We start from the raw sequence: 14356 nt of genomic DNA on the forward strand, positions 1-14356 counted from the left end.
TTTGGTGCTTTTTTTTAACCCAAAGGTTTTAAAAATAACTTGTTGCCAGGTCTTAAGTGTGCAGTTTTTGCTCTTATTTCATTCTTGCTACACTAGTGCTTTTTTCTATATTCTTTAACAAGGGGGCATGACTTACAGAATTCTCTGGGGGCGTGAGTTTAGGCTGCTCTTCATTATTACCCTGTGAGCATTTCCTTTTGGTAACCACCATAAAAATGATCACTAAATAAAAAAGCTCATTCCTTTTGAACCGTATGGCGGAATTGAAAAATAAAAAAACAAATATGCAGCGGGAATAAAATAAGAGTAAAAACTGGATACTTTTTACCTAGTTACAGGCCTTTTTAAGTAGTAGCTATTTTATTATATTTAGTCTTTGAAAAGTTGTACTCCATTACCTTATCTTGCTTCCCTTTCTCTCAAATCCCATGTTACAAGGACTGTTTTAACTGCCTTGTTCATGCACTTAGAGTTAGGCCATGTTCACACGTTCAGTATTTGGTCAGCATTTTACATCAGTATTTATAAGCCAAAACCAGGAATGGGTGAAAATTACAGATTGTTCCACTCCTGGTTTTGGCTGACAGATACTGATGTAAAATACTACTAATAATAATAATAATTTTTATTTTTATAGCGCCAACATATTCTGCAGCACTTTACAAATTTTAGGGGGGACTTATACAGACAATACAGAATAAGCATATCTCATATCGAAAGGAGTGAGGGCCCTGCTCACAAGCTTACAGTCTATGAGATCAAATAATACTCAAATACTATCTACTGACCAAATACTCAAAGTGTGAACAATATTGTTTCAACTAGATTCTGTTTTTCTGCCTTTCCTATGCACTTATGCAATGCTGAATATTTGACTCGGCCGTGTTGATGCTGTGCAGATTCCTAGTTTTTTGCATTATTGGAGAACGTTCCTTCAGATATTCAGTGCTGTGGATGAATTCACTGGGGAAACGCCACTTTTAGAAATTCAATACAAAACAAATCAGTCTTTTGAAACAAGGTTGTAATGTATGGGCCGGTCTGTGTTCGGCCTCACAATTCCCCTGGTTATTTCATCCAGTTATGACACTGATAAATTGCTCACACTCCTTGAGGGTGCGGTAGTCTTATTATTATGATACCTGCCAGGTTATGAACATATGATTTTACCTAGTTGCAGCTTGCCAAATACGTTTTTAAAATACAGTAAACTTTCTATATTTTATTTCTAGAAATTCTAATAGCCTGATCCATCAGAAAACTTCAAGAGTTTTCCCCCTGTTGAAACACAATCACATAGAAAGATCACGTTAGGTAAGGCGGGGCGGGGGAGTACACGAATGACCTGCAGCCAAAAATCAGTGAATATGAATAGCGGTACCAGAGCACCAATAACAGGGCAAAAATATTAAAAGGACTGATTTATTAATACACACACAACGCGTTTCGGTGGACACAGCCACCTTCATCAGGTGTGACAAGCAGCAAACAATTGATCCTTATATACATTTGACTAGGTATACAATTACTTAAAAGGGGCGGGGCCAGATACAGAGTAATACCTCTATATTAACCCCTTGAGTTCATATATGCTCAATAGAGTAAAAAGGATTGTTATAAAATAATGCCTAATGAAGCATATAGGGTTCTTATAAAAAGGATTCGCTGTAAAAAAAAAAACTTGTGAATCCTATAATCTTAATACTTCATAGGATATATTGTCATCTACCACCCTATATTTTAGATTATATAAAAAAATAATAATAATAATTTTTACATACAACATAAAACAATGCATAAATATAAAGTATAAAATTACAATCAGTTTCTATCATTGTAATTAGGAAAAGTAGACGAAGAAAGGAAAGAGAAAAAAAAGAGAAAAAAAAAAAAAAAATCCAAAAAAATCCCCCAAAAAATCCCCCCCCCCAAAAAAAAAAATTCCAAAAAAAAATCCCCCAAAAAAATAAAAATAAAAAATTTTTCTTTAAATTTTTTCTCCTTTCTCTCTCTCCTCCCTCCTCCCCTCCCTCTCTCCTTTCCCCTCTTCCCTCCTTCTCTCTCTCCTCCCACTCCTCCTCCATATAAAAGATATATATAATAAATTTGCTAAAATATGAAAACAATTATTTAAAAAGTTGTCTTCTCTATATTAAGGTTCAAACCTTCAGGAGACAAGTTCCCATTTTGAAAATCCAATAATTTTCACGTGTAATGAGACGATTTAGTCTATCAGGGTGTGTATCAACTATATGATCAATGATAGTTAGTTTTAGGTTATTAGGATTTTTTTGATGTTCTTTTAAGAAATGATTAGAAACACTATGTAGGGGAAAGCCGTTTCTAATATTTTGGCGATGTTTATTTAATCTGGAGTGCATTTCCTGGATAGTGCGGCCAATGTATTGCAGGCCGCAGGTGCACTGGAGCAGATAGATCACATATGAGGACTGACATGTAAGTCTAAAGCGAATGGGATATATCTCTCCAGTGACCGCAGAGACGAATGTTTTGCCTCCGTTATCAATGGATTGACAGCATAAGCATTTAGGGACATTACATTTATAACATCCATTGTTGCTAATAGGAGCTGAATGGTTCGGTCTTCTACCAATTGTTGTATTGCTAGGGGCTATATAGTTTCCTAGATTTTTACTCCTCCGATATATGACATGAGGAAATTCCGGTAAATGACCAGTTAATATTGGATCATTACTTAAAATGAACCAGTATTTTTTTAATAAACTGGATAACACTTGCGTAGGTTTACCATAAGTAGTAATCAGATTTAAACTGAAATCGTTGTTTGGCTCTTGGCTGGTATTCTTGGATTTGTTGATACACAGGTTCTGTGATAGGGATCTAGTTTTGGAGAAAGCATCCTCTAATAATTTCCGGGGGTATCCCTTAGCTCTAAAACGTTTTTGTAAAACCTTAGATTCCAGAAAAAAATCCGAATCATGTGTACAATTTTTTCTGACACGCCAATATTGACCATATGGAATATTTCTAATCCAGCTGGGTAGATGGCCACTGTCAAATTCAAGATAGCTATTTACATCCACTTCCTTAAAGTGGGTAGATGTGGATATTTTACCCGAATTGTCTATATTTATCTGAAGGTCAAGATATTGAATATTACTCTCAGATTTTTTTTGGAAATTTTTTTTTTTTTTTTTTTTTTGGGGGATTTTTTGGGGGATTTTTTTTTGGAATTTTTTTTTTTTTCTCTTTCCTTTCTTCGTCTACTTTTCCTAATTACAATGATAGAAACTGATTGTAATTTTATACTTTATATTTATGCATTGTTTTATGTTGTATGTAAAAATTATTATTATTATTTTTTTATATAATCTAAAATATAGGGTGGTAGATGACAATATATCCTATGAAGTATTAAGATTATAGGATTCACAAGTTGTTTTTTTTACAGCGAATCCTTTTTATAAGAACCCTATATGCTTCATTAGGCATTATTTTATAACAATCCTTTTTACTCTATTGAGCATATATGAACTCAAGGGGTTAATATAGAGGTATTACTCTGTATCTGGCCCCGCCCCTTTTAAGTAATTGTATACCTAGTCAAATGTATATAAGGATCAATTGTTTGCTGCTTGTCACACCTGATGAAGGTGGCTGTGTCCACCGAAACGCGGTGTGTGTGTGTGTGTGTGTGTGTGTGTGTGTGTGTGTGTGTGTGTGTGTGTGTGTGTGTGTGTATATGTGTGTATATGTGTATGTGTATATGTGTATGTGTATGTGTATGTGTATATTAATAAATCAGTCCTTTTAATATTTTTGCCCTGTTATTGGCGCTCTGGTACCGCTATTCATATTCACTGATTGTCCTTTTCCCCCTGTTGGGGTGCGGTAGAGCTGCCTTTAATCTATTGTTTTTTCACCTGTGGGAGCAATTTAATTAAAATTACTACCCTGGTTTTCCAAGCTGCGCTGCCTTAACCCCTCCGGAACGCTGCCGGGGGTGTTGGTGAAGCTGGGCGTCTATCTCGGCATTACATGCTACTAACCTGACCACGTGATATACCACCAAGAGATCAGGATCTGTGAACGCTGCTGGAAATAGATGACAGCCACCAACAGAGCGGAGCTTGTGGAGCTTTACACTGGGGTTGTGCAGAGGTGCACAACTTCATAAGGTTAGTAGCCATCCCCACACCCCTCTACAAATTGCAATACTGAGTCACCCATTGCGCCTTGTTCTCTCCTCTCTTTACATACTGCAGCCAAAAATGACCTCCGATCAACATCTTTATACCGGTTGACCGCACTTCCAATGCACAGAGAAAAATCAGTAAGGCCACATTCACACGTTGAGTATTTGGTCAGTAATTTACATCAGTATTTATAAGCCAAAACCAGTGGCAGAACAATCAGAGGAAAAGTATAATAGAAACGGGTCACCATTTCTGTATTTATCACCCTCTCCTGGTTTTGGCTTACAGATACTGTGGTAAAATATTGGCCAAATACTGAATGTGTGAACGTGGCCTAATAAATCATTCTGTGCGCATAGAGCGTCATTGTTCTCAACAGCACATGTCCTGTTTACACAAGGTGATGTGCTGCCAAGAACAAAAAATTTTAAGCAAACATAAAGATCGTTTCACTCGACAAACGATTTTTACTATTCCTCGTTTGTAGGGTGGTTGGCAGATTGTTTACACTGGCCGATTATTAGGAAAAGTTTTCTCACAATAATGGGCTAGTACAAATGAACCTTAAGTCTTTGTTCACATGATACAGCCACACTGTGTTTTTTTGCTGCATAAAAAAAGAGATTTTGGTTGCCACAAGTGAATGAAGCCTTTAAGCCACGTTCAAACATTCAGTATTTGGTCAGTATTTTACATCAGTATTTGTAAGCTAAAACCAGGAGTGGGTGATAAATACTGAAGTGGTGACGTGTTTCTATTATACTTTCCTCTGATTGTTCCTCTCCTGGTTTTGGCTTTTACGGATGTAAAAAATGTGTGAACGTGGCCTAAAAATGAGATTCCAAACTATACCTACCTGTTATTAGAGGGTCTTAAATTGAAAAGGAGTAAGGTCTATGTCAGATAGTAGTAATTTTTCTCATATAAAAAACAGACCGATTTTCATCAGTGTTTTAGATCCGATTTTCATCAGTAAATGGTCATTGTGTCAATTTTTACCATCCGCACATTGAATCGTTTAATATCCGCATGTGCACATGTAGTCATGCGGATATTAAGCGATTCAATGCAAGTCAATGGTGGCAAAAACGCTGCGATTCAGCTAAATAATTGGTAGTGCTGCAGATTTTTCAATGATAATCCGCAGCAGAAATTTCCGCAGCATGTGCACAGCACATGCGGAATATCTTTGGGGAACATGGCAGGCCTTCTACCAAGCATTTTTTAAGCGTTTCTGCAGCGGAATTGCCGCTGCGGAAACGCTTAAAAGACGCATAGTGGGCACACAGCCTTAGGGACAGACAATCAACAGCAGGTGACAGTGATAGCAAACTGATTGCAATTTGAAGAATGTAGTTCACACGCTGTGGATATTAACTTACTCTGCAAATTTCTGTGAATTTCACCTGATGTAGTACAAAAGTGGGGGAGGACTCTAAAGAAAATCTGCAGCAAAATCCACAACATTATCTACGATTAATACATGAGGATTTTGTTGCAGATCCGCAACAAAATCTCCTACAGAATCTGTACAGATTTTTTCCATCATGTGTGAACATACCCTTATAGAATACATTTTAAGGATGCGCATTACAGCCGAGCTGAACAATGCTCAAAGTTCAAAATACATGAAAAAAGAACAGAACTCCAAAGATGTTGATTTTGCCTTAAGTGATTTTATTCACATATTGAGATCATATGCAGCATACAGACAAACTGTTTTACCCTCCTCTAATGGCCAGTACCCCTGTAAATGAAATTCTATGATCCTTACACACTATGTGGAAATGCATCACTCCATCAAAATCAAATTAAGAACAGTAATAAATATATATATGTATAAAAAATAAAGTGTATAAAAAAATCCCATATGCTACGTTTGTTATATAAAATAGAAAATCTTGTTATTAAAGTCTTAACTGCTGCCGAAATAATATAAACAATATTTAGATTAAGTTCTTAAGTGTTTGACACTCTTTTTTTGCTGTCACAATAATGTTTGCTTGCATAAGCTGTGGCTAAAAATACCATGCCCCAAAGGTAAGCAGCAATATTTAGCAAGCTTTTCTTAACATCTCAATGGAAAGATGAAGTCAAATTTCCACTGTAAATATCTACAAGTCTCTGCCCTGGGATGACATCAAAGTGGTTTGGATATTGGCTTTGTTTTATTTCACTTAGAATATGTAGCGATCAACATGGTGGAAGCATAGTTATACGTACACATTTGTCCACCCTTAATTATCTCGTAATTGGACAATTGCTCAAAGTATACATTCAATACAATATCTTGAGATGCCATCAAAGGCTTTGCCAGGTGGCCACACACACATCACAACCACTTGGTGACCACATATAGACATAGCATAAACATTTCCTGACAAAGTTTGGTAAAATCATGTTGGTGATCTCGAGCCATTCATCTCTGAATATTGAGCCAAGAAGAAAGATAAAGAAGGAAACATCATGTGTATATAGTGTTGTTTCATTGACCTATGTGGTAACTGAGATGACATTGAGTTATCAGACCAATTGGACTCTGAAGGATAAACAAAATGGTATACTGAAGGTGAGTACTAATATCACCATTTGTTTCAAAATTTAGACTTACCCTTTAGTGCACGCATAAATAAAAGTCCAGTATATCAAAGTATAGAAAGAAATGAACGTGTATGGTAAGCGGAGTAAAAAAGAAAAAAAAAACTGAATGCCTGAATTTCAGTATTTTGGTCACCACACAACTTTAAAATAATGTTACTAATTATTGAGTGCAATTTAGGCTGTACAAGAGGTTATAAAAATGATAGTAAACTGCATGTGACTTCTCAAGGTCCAAACTGGTTACTACTAGATTGCTGGAGCAGAAGCTTAATTCAACTCAACAAATTTACAATGATTCAAGAAGCCCATGACCAAGCACTGTAAATTTATGGTGCATGGAATCATAGAATGTTAGAGTTGGAGGGGACCTTCAGGGTCATCGTGTCCAACCCCCTGCTCAATTCAGGATTCACTAAACCATCTCAGACAGATGTCTGTCCAGCCTCTGAAGACTTCCATTGAAGGAGAACTCGCCACCTCTCGTGACAGCAAGTCCCAATCATTGATCACCTCACTGTCACAAAGGTTTTTCTAATATCTAGTCTGCATCTTCTCCCTTTCAGTTTCATTTCATTGCTTCTCGTGTTTCCTTGTGCAAATGAGAATAAGAATGATTCCTCTACACTGTGACATCTCTTCATATACTTGTAGACAGCTAATAATTCTCCTCTTAGCCTTTTTGGTTGTTATCAAGTAGTGATGAGCGAGCGTGCTCTGTGAACCCTTTCGGTGAGCATGCTCAGGTGCTCGCCGCGTATTTGTGGTGTGCTCGAATGTTATGTTTGAGTCACACCGTGTGCATGATTTGCGACTGTTTGACAGCTTTAATAGATGTGAGGAATGCCTCACATCTATTAAAGCTGTCAAACTGTCACAAATCAAGCACACGGAGTGACTCAAACACAACATTCGAGCATGTCAAAGATGCTTGGAAAACACCCGCGCATGCTCGTAAATCTCGAGTAAAGAGCATGCTTGCTCATCACTCTTATCAAGTTAAAACCATAAATTTTACATCCCAAATATATACTTAAAGAGTAACTGTCATTTATTCTCAAAATTCTCAATTCATGGGTAAAAACTGTATTCAGTGAAGACAGATTTTTCATTACTGAGATAGGAGATGGCAGTTGATTTCTATAAGATTCTATGTAGAAGGGAGGGTGGGGGATTTTGATTAAGCTCTCCCTCTAGCTCCTCTCACCTCCTCCTCCTTCACCCCTATATAAAATCTTACCAGTAACAACTGCTTTCTCAATGATGAAAAATCTGTCTTCACTGAACACAGATTTTAAACGGGATTTGAGAATTTTGAAAATAAATGATCAGTCCTGTGAAGAAAGAAGCAGATTTTTCTAAAAAGATATATTACAAATTTGCTTTTTTTCCATGTGTACTACTGATTTATAATACCAAAATTAAAATGAAAGTTACTCTTTAAGTGGACATTTGGGATTGTAATGCTGCTGGGTGAATGTAACACTGGTGGATGTGGATCCACTCCGCCACGGGTCGGGCTTACCAGGAGAGTTGTGACTAGGTGCCTATACTAGGAGCCTCTGGTGGTGAGCATAGTCTGGGCTGGTGGTGGACACCAGGTACCACTCAAGGGCAGTCCCGGGACTACAGCAGCCGACCAGGGGGTCAGAGGCACGGGTATGCAATAAAGGAGGGCGAAGACAGAGACAAGGTCAGATGGTCTGAGGTCAGGGCAGGCAGCACAGGTTCAGGATATGTAACCGAGGTCAGGAGCAGAGAGGTCAGACAGGACGGGTAGGCAAACCATGGGAGTAATGGGAGAAACATAAACATACAAGCTCAAACAGATCACTAGCAGGACAAACTGGCTAGGAACCAACGTTTGGGCCAAGAGTGGTGAATGGAGCTGCCTGACAGAGTCTGCTTACACTGAATAGGGCAGAGAACCTAATCTCTACAAGACACAGCAGGGTTAAATTCCTGCAGAGACCAACTACGCCCCCTAAGGCAAAATGGAAATCACCCTAAGATGCAGCAGTGCTGCAAGAGACAAAACTCAGTGAGCCAAGTGATAACCACAGTGAGTAGCGTGGTGCTGAGGAGGCAAACAGGTTACCACTGTCACAGGGGTGCTGCAATCACAATTTGGCATCTGATCTAGTAGTATCAGACTATCAGACTCTGCCAAGCTGTGATTGGCACTGTCTGGGAGAGAGGGGTGAAAGCCCCCAGAGAAGACCAAGTTGTACTACAAAGTAGAGATTTCACATAGTGTGCTCTAGAAAAAACAAATGTGAATATCTCTGCAATGGAGCAATGTAGCATATAACGTAAAAGAATAACAGAATCAGGGGAGCTCAGAGATTTCTACTTGGGATTTAACTAATTTTTTGAGTAATTGCAATATACAATCAACTCTTAATATTTCTTGTAAGAAAGCAATATTCTCTGATGTCATTCAGGAACTGTCCTTAGTCCTGAATACCTTTTTAAGTCACATTGCTTTATGTGCAGTCCAGTGTCTTATGTATTATTTACATGATTAGGTCATTGCAGACTTTGCAAACAAAGAAAAATCATCTCTATGAATGGTGCATAAATAATGCAGAACCAATGTACCATACAAAACAAAGAATTTTGGTTAGAGGACTACAGAATAAAGTGCTGACACTGCTCCATGCGGCATGTGATATCATTTACATGCTGGATTTCTCCTTAATTAGAATATGCATATTAAATGACAATTAATATTTTTATCCTAAAATATGCTGTATGCTGACAACTTTTTCCTTAATTAAACTAATGGGTTTCTCGCTCAGAAATAAAGGCTTCATGAATGCTGTACGATGCCAAATTATATAAAGTATGAGTCACTAGTGACAATCTAGGTGAAGAATAAATAATCCTTTGTATTTTCTTCAGCTCTATACAATCCAGACACCTCTAGTAATTAAAACATTTGCATATTAGCAACGAAAAAGAAGATACACATTTTAGTAATGACCCAGGCTGTGCAAAATCAGCAGGCTGCAATCATTTGTTCTACTGTTTAACAGCCCCACTGCATGAACATCATTGTTTATTGTAGCTTAAAGGCAGGAGTCATTTTACATAATACACAGCTTTTTACACTCAATTACTTCTGTGCTTTAGGGTGATGAGAATAATATTTTGGCCACAACCACTTGTACCTATACAATAACATACTTTCTCCCTTTTATTTTTCTACTTGGTTATTGCTCATTTCATTTGCAGACAATGGATGGGCAGTATGGCTGTGCGATCTACTCTTAAACATTGATGTCAAAACATTTTAGAAAGAGTTAGCATTATAGGGTTAAGACAAAATAAAAATGTCAAAAATAGCCAAAAAATATCAGAAAGCAGAGGAAAAGAATTCAATTTAATAGCAGACATGTAGACTAAGTTACTTACATATTAAGTAACTGATTCCATTATATGCATAAAATGAATCAAAAATAAGCCCTCATACCCAGATCTAAACAGACCTATATGTTGTGATATTACTACATGGCATGATGAGTTTTCCTATAGCTATAAGATTATATAGCATGGATACTTCAAAGATAATGTAGCTGTTTAATGTGCCCACTGGGAACAGAGTTGGCAACTCACAATGTTCTACTAATTCATTTTACATGAGTAAACACAGTAAAAAGCTGTTGTTCTGTTAGATATTAAACCAAATTGCATGTTTTACCTGTAGATCCTCCCTTTTCTTGGGACTTTTGTTGGGGTCCTGGTACTCTGCTGAGAAAAATACAATGAATAAAATGGTTGCAAGCAGAGTTGATCGAATTGATTCAATGCAAATTAAATTTGAGTCGAATTTCCTGAAAGTCGATGTTTGAACAATGTTTTATTCGATTTACGTCAATTACTAAAAAACAGTTGTCACCATTTTACACACTGTATGATTGTATCAAGCAAGGACTATGTAAGAAATACTTTTCAGCTGTTTGCTGATCGCTCTCTCTTGAGTCTTGTGCTCTCTGCTGCTGAACTCTCTCTCCCTAGACTCATGTTCTCTGCTGCTAAACTCTCTCTCCCTGGTCTCATATATTCTCTGCTGCTAAACTCTCTCTCCCTGGTCTCATGCTCTTTGCTGCTGAACTCTCTCTCCCTGGTCTCATGCTCTTTGCTGCTGAACTCTTTCTCCCTGGTCTCATGTTCTCTGCTGCTAATCTCTCTCTCTCCCTGGTCTCATGCTCTTTGCTGCTGAACTCTTTCTCCCTGGTCTCATGCTCTTTGCTGCTGAACTCTCTCTCCCTGGTCTCATGCTCTTTGCTGCTGAACTCTTTCTCCCTAGTCTCATGTTCTCTGCTGCTGAACTCTCTCTCCCTGGTCTCATGTTCTCTGCTGCTGAACTCTCTCTCCCTGGTCTCATGTTCTCTGCTGTTGATTTCTCTCTCCCTGGTCTTGTGTTCTCTGCTACTGAACTCACTCTCCTTGGTCTCATGTTCTCTGCTGTTGATTTCTCTCTCCCTAGTCTCATGTTCTCAGCTACTGAATTCTCTCTCCCTAGTCTCATGTTCTCTGCTGCTAAACTATCTCTCCCTGGTCTTGTGTTCTCTGCTGCTGTACTCTCTCTCTCTACCGGTCTCATGTTCTCTGCTCATGAACTCTCTCTCCCTAGTCTCATGTTCTCTGCTGCTGAATTCTCTCTCCCTTGTCTAGTGTTCTCTGCTGCTGAACTCTCTCTCCCTGGTCTCATGTTCCCTGCTACTGATTTCTCACTACCACCAGACCTGTGTTCTCTGCTACTGAACTTTCTCTCCTGAGTCTCGTGTTCTCTGCTGCTGAATTCACTCTCCCTAGTCTAATGTTCTACTGCTGAATTCGCTCTCTCTATTCTAATGTTATCTGCTGTTGAACTCTGTCTCCCTGGTCTCGTGTTCCCTGCTACTGATCTCTCACTTCCAATGGACCTCTGTTCCCTGCTGCTGAACTCTCTCTCTATCCAGTCTAGTTTTTCCTGCTGCTGCTGAATTCTCCCCATTCTCGTGTATCCTGCTGTTAAACTCTCTCTTTCCACCGTCCCTACTGCTGAAATAATCATTAGATATTGCTGTTCAGTTCACCCAGCGAAGGTCAATTCTACACAATAACTACAACAAGTGGACAAAGGGGTAACATGTCAAAATAACTACCAATTATCCTGGATTAGAAGTATGACTGTCTCTTTGACATTTCACTTCCAAATTACTCAGGCCTGTTAAACACATAAAAATAGCACTAGGAAATGGCAGAGTGTTAGCCACATCATTTTAGGACAACTGAACAATCTCCATTTTACAAAAAAAAATTTCGGGGAAAAATTCACCAAACCTGACTTACTCAAATTTCAAAAGTTTTGATCATCTCTGGTTGCAAGTAGTTATGGCCATGTAGTTGTCGGGCTAGTTAAAGGGGGTTTTCCCACAAACAAAATACATTTTAATCAATAGATTTTGGAATATTAATAAGTTCCACAATTGGATGTGTTTAAAAATAATGTTCCTGTGCTGAGATAATCTTATAAATGTGCCCCTGCTGTGTACTGTGTAATGGCTGTGTCTGACCATACAGGAACATGGTCTGATCATACCACAGCTCCGGGGCAGGGGAGGAAGCAAGAGAGACGGGACAGCCGGGGATCACAGCTGATTCTTTTTGTGAGGTAAAACATTTCCCTGCCTGTTTTTAAACAATGTTTTTCTTCAAAGAAAGTATTAGCTGTGATCCCTGCTGTAATGTCTGTATCCTCTCTTTTGCTTCCTCCCCTGTCCAGGAGATGTGGTATGATCAGACCATGTTCCTGTATGGTCAGACACAGCCATTACACAGTACACAGCAGAAGCACATTTATAAGATTATCTCAGCACAGGGACACTTTTTTAAAACACATTCAGTTGTGGAAATTATTATTCCAAGATCTATTGATCAAAATTAACTTTTGTTCGTGGTAAAACCCCTTTAAGTGTAAATCATATGAGTGTAGCACTAAAGGTGGTAGGAATCTGTTGTCCTTCGGTGGACTGGCCACTAGTGGCTAGTATTATTCACATTGAGAAATTGTGCTGTGGAACTGCGGAAGCCATCTTGTTTCCTGTTTGGACCTCTTAAGATCACATGGAACTCTCAGTCATTGCCTGGGTATTAGGTCTAGCCTTTAGTCTAGTTCCAGTTTCCAGCTCCTATGAACTGTCTTACCTAGGCTGTTCCCATTCCTCTAAGGATGGTTCCTACTATTTCCAGTGCTACTTCTAAGAAATTTGACTACCTCTCGCTGTTTCCCACTTGTGTACCTTCAGCTATTGGATCCTCCACCAGTATTGTAACAAAATAATAGAGCAAATTAGGAAATATGTCAGGAAACTGACAAAAACTAAATTTTCATGCCCAATACGAGGACCACAGTCAAATGATCTTAAGTCAAACATGAAATAAACAAGATATTAACCATTACAATTGGCAACCAACTTGGTCCACAAGCAGGTTTACACATGTAACTATCATGTCTTTTTAGTCAAGATGCCCTACAGTGTGTATATCATCTGGCATCAGAGCCAATCATACCACCACAAACATCATCCTTTGTAAGTGTCTTTGGCTGCTTTAAAGTAATAAAAATATTAAACTTACTCTACTTGATCCTTTACAAGTCTCTTACCAATGCTTACCCTGTCCCTGTTTTTCTGTTTCCTATTACTATCCTTCAGATATCAGACTGGCTAGGATTAGCCATGAATGCCTGCTCAACCAATCACTGCTGCAGTCAGTCATTGACTGACTGAGCAGGCGTTTCTGGCAATTTGCAGTGTGCTAAGGACAATATCAAAAATAATATAACAGAGGGGAGCAGGCAAGTTTTAAAACAAAACCTGTAGATGATCAAAGAGGGAGAGTATCATTTTTTTCTTCATCTTTACTTTGAAACAGTACTAATCATTAATAAAAAAAAAATCCACGAACACCCATTTAATCCAAAAGGAATAAAAAACATTTAGGTTATTCGTTAAATAATATTCACTATGAAATTTAATAATTTAAAAAAATGTATTGGAGGCCCAAATAAATAGAAAAGGTTCACATTAAAGAGGTTGTCCACTGCTTTTACATTGATGGCCTATCCTTAGGATAGGTCATCAATGTCTGATCAGCCGGGGTCCGATACCGGGCACCCCCATCAGTCAGCTGTTATCGGTGTCAGCGACGGCCACCGACCGGAAGTACTTACTTGCGGAGCTGGCAATCAACTTGTAGTGGCTGCCTCAGGGTACTACACATCCACCTCCTATTCAAATCAATTGACCCCGGCCGATCAGACAGTTATGACCTAACCTAAGTATAGGCCATCAATGCAAAAGCAGTGGATAACCGCTTTAAGATTTGGAAAGCTTGACAACAGCCACCATGAGAGAACCAATGGCTTCTATTTCCTGTGTTCACTTTTGCCTAATGCAAATCGCTTAAAATGACTACTGCAATTTACACATTGCAGAAGATTGTATCAGTCAGAGAAGGCTCACATGATGTCAAGTGCACTGGGCGGGCTTCCCCATAAAGCTTTGCACTGTAGAGATCACATCACTTGG

The 14356-nt window shown here is 38.4% G+C and overlaps 1 protein-coding gene across 13 annotated transcripts in view; it reads right to left on the reverse strand.

Annotated features, from left to right (window-relative positions):
- LINGO2 (leucine rich repeat and Ig domain containing 2) overlaps positions 1 to 14356 on the reverse strand; it is a 2408131-nt gene that overhangs the window by 208303 nt on the left and 2185472 nt on the right. For 10 of the 13 annotated variants that reach the window (XM_073667628.1, XM_073667593.1, XM_073667612.1 and 7 more), the window contains one exon: positions 10480 to 10529. The exons of 2 other annotated variants lie outside the window; for them this stretch is intronic. The gene's annotated coding sequence lies outside the window, so the exon portion shown is untranslated. The remainder of the gene's footprint in view (positions 1 to 10479; positions 10530 to 14356) is intronic. One more of the 13 variants, XM_073667534.1, reaches the window with a different exon arrangement.

The sequence above is a fragment of the Phyllobates terribilis genome, unplaced genomic scaffold (genome assembly GCF_046119375.1).
Source record: "Phyllobates terribilis strain yellow unplaced genomic scaffold, ASM4611937v1 Scaffold_1__5_contigs__length_1240528914, whole genome shotgun sequence".
In the NCBI taxonomy this organism is placed as follows: domain Eukaryota; kingdom Metazoa; phylum Chordata; class Amphibia; order Anura; family Dendrobatidae; genus Phyllobates; species Phyllobates terribilis.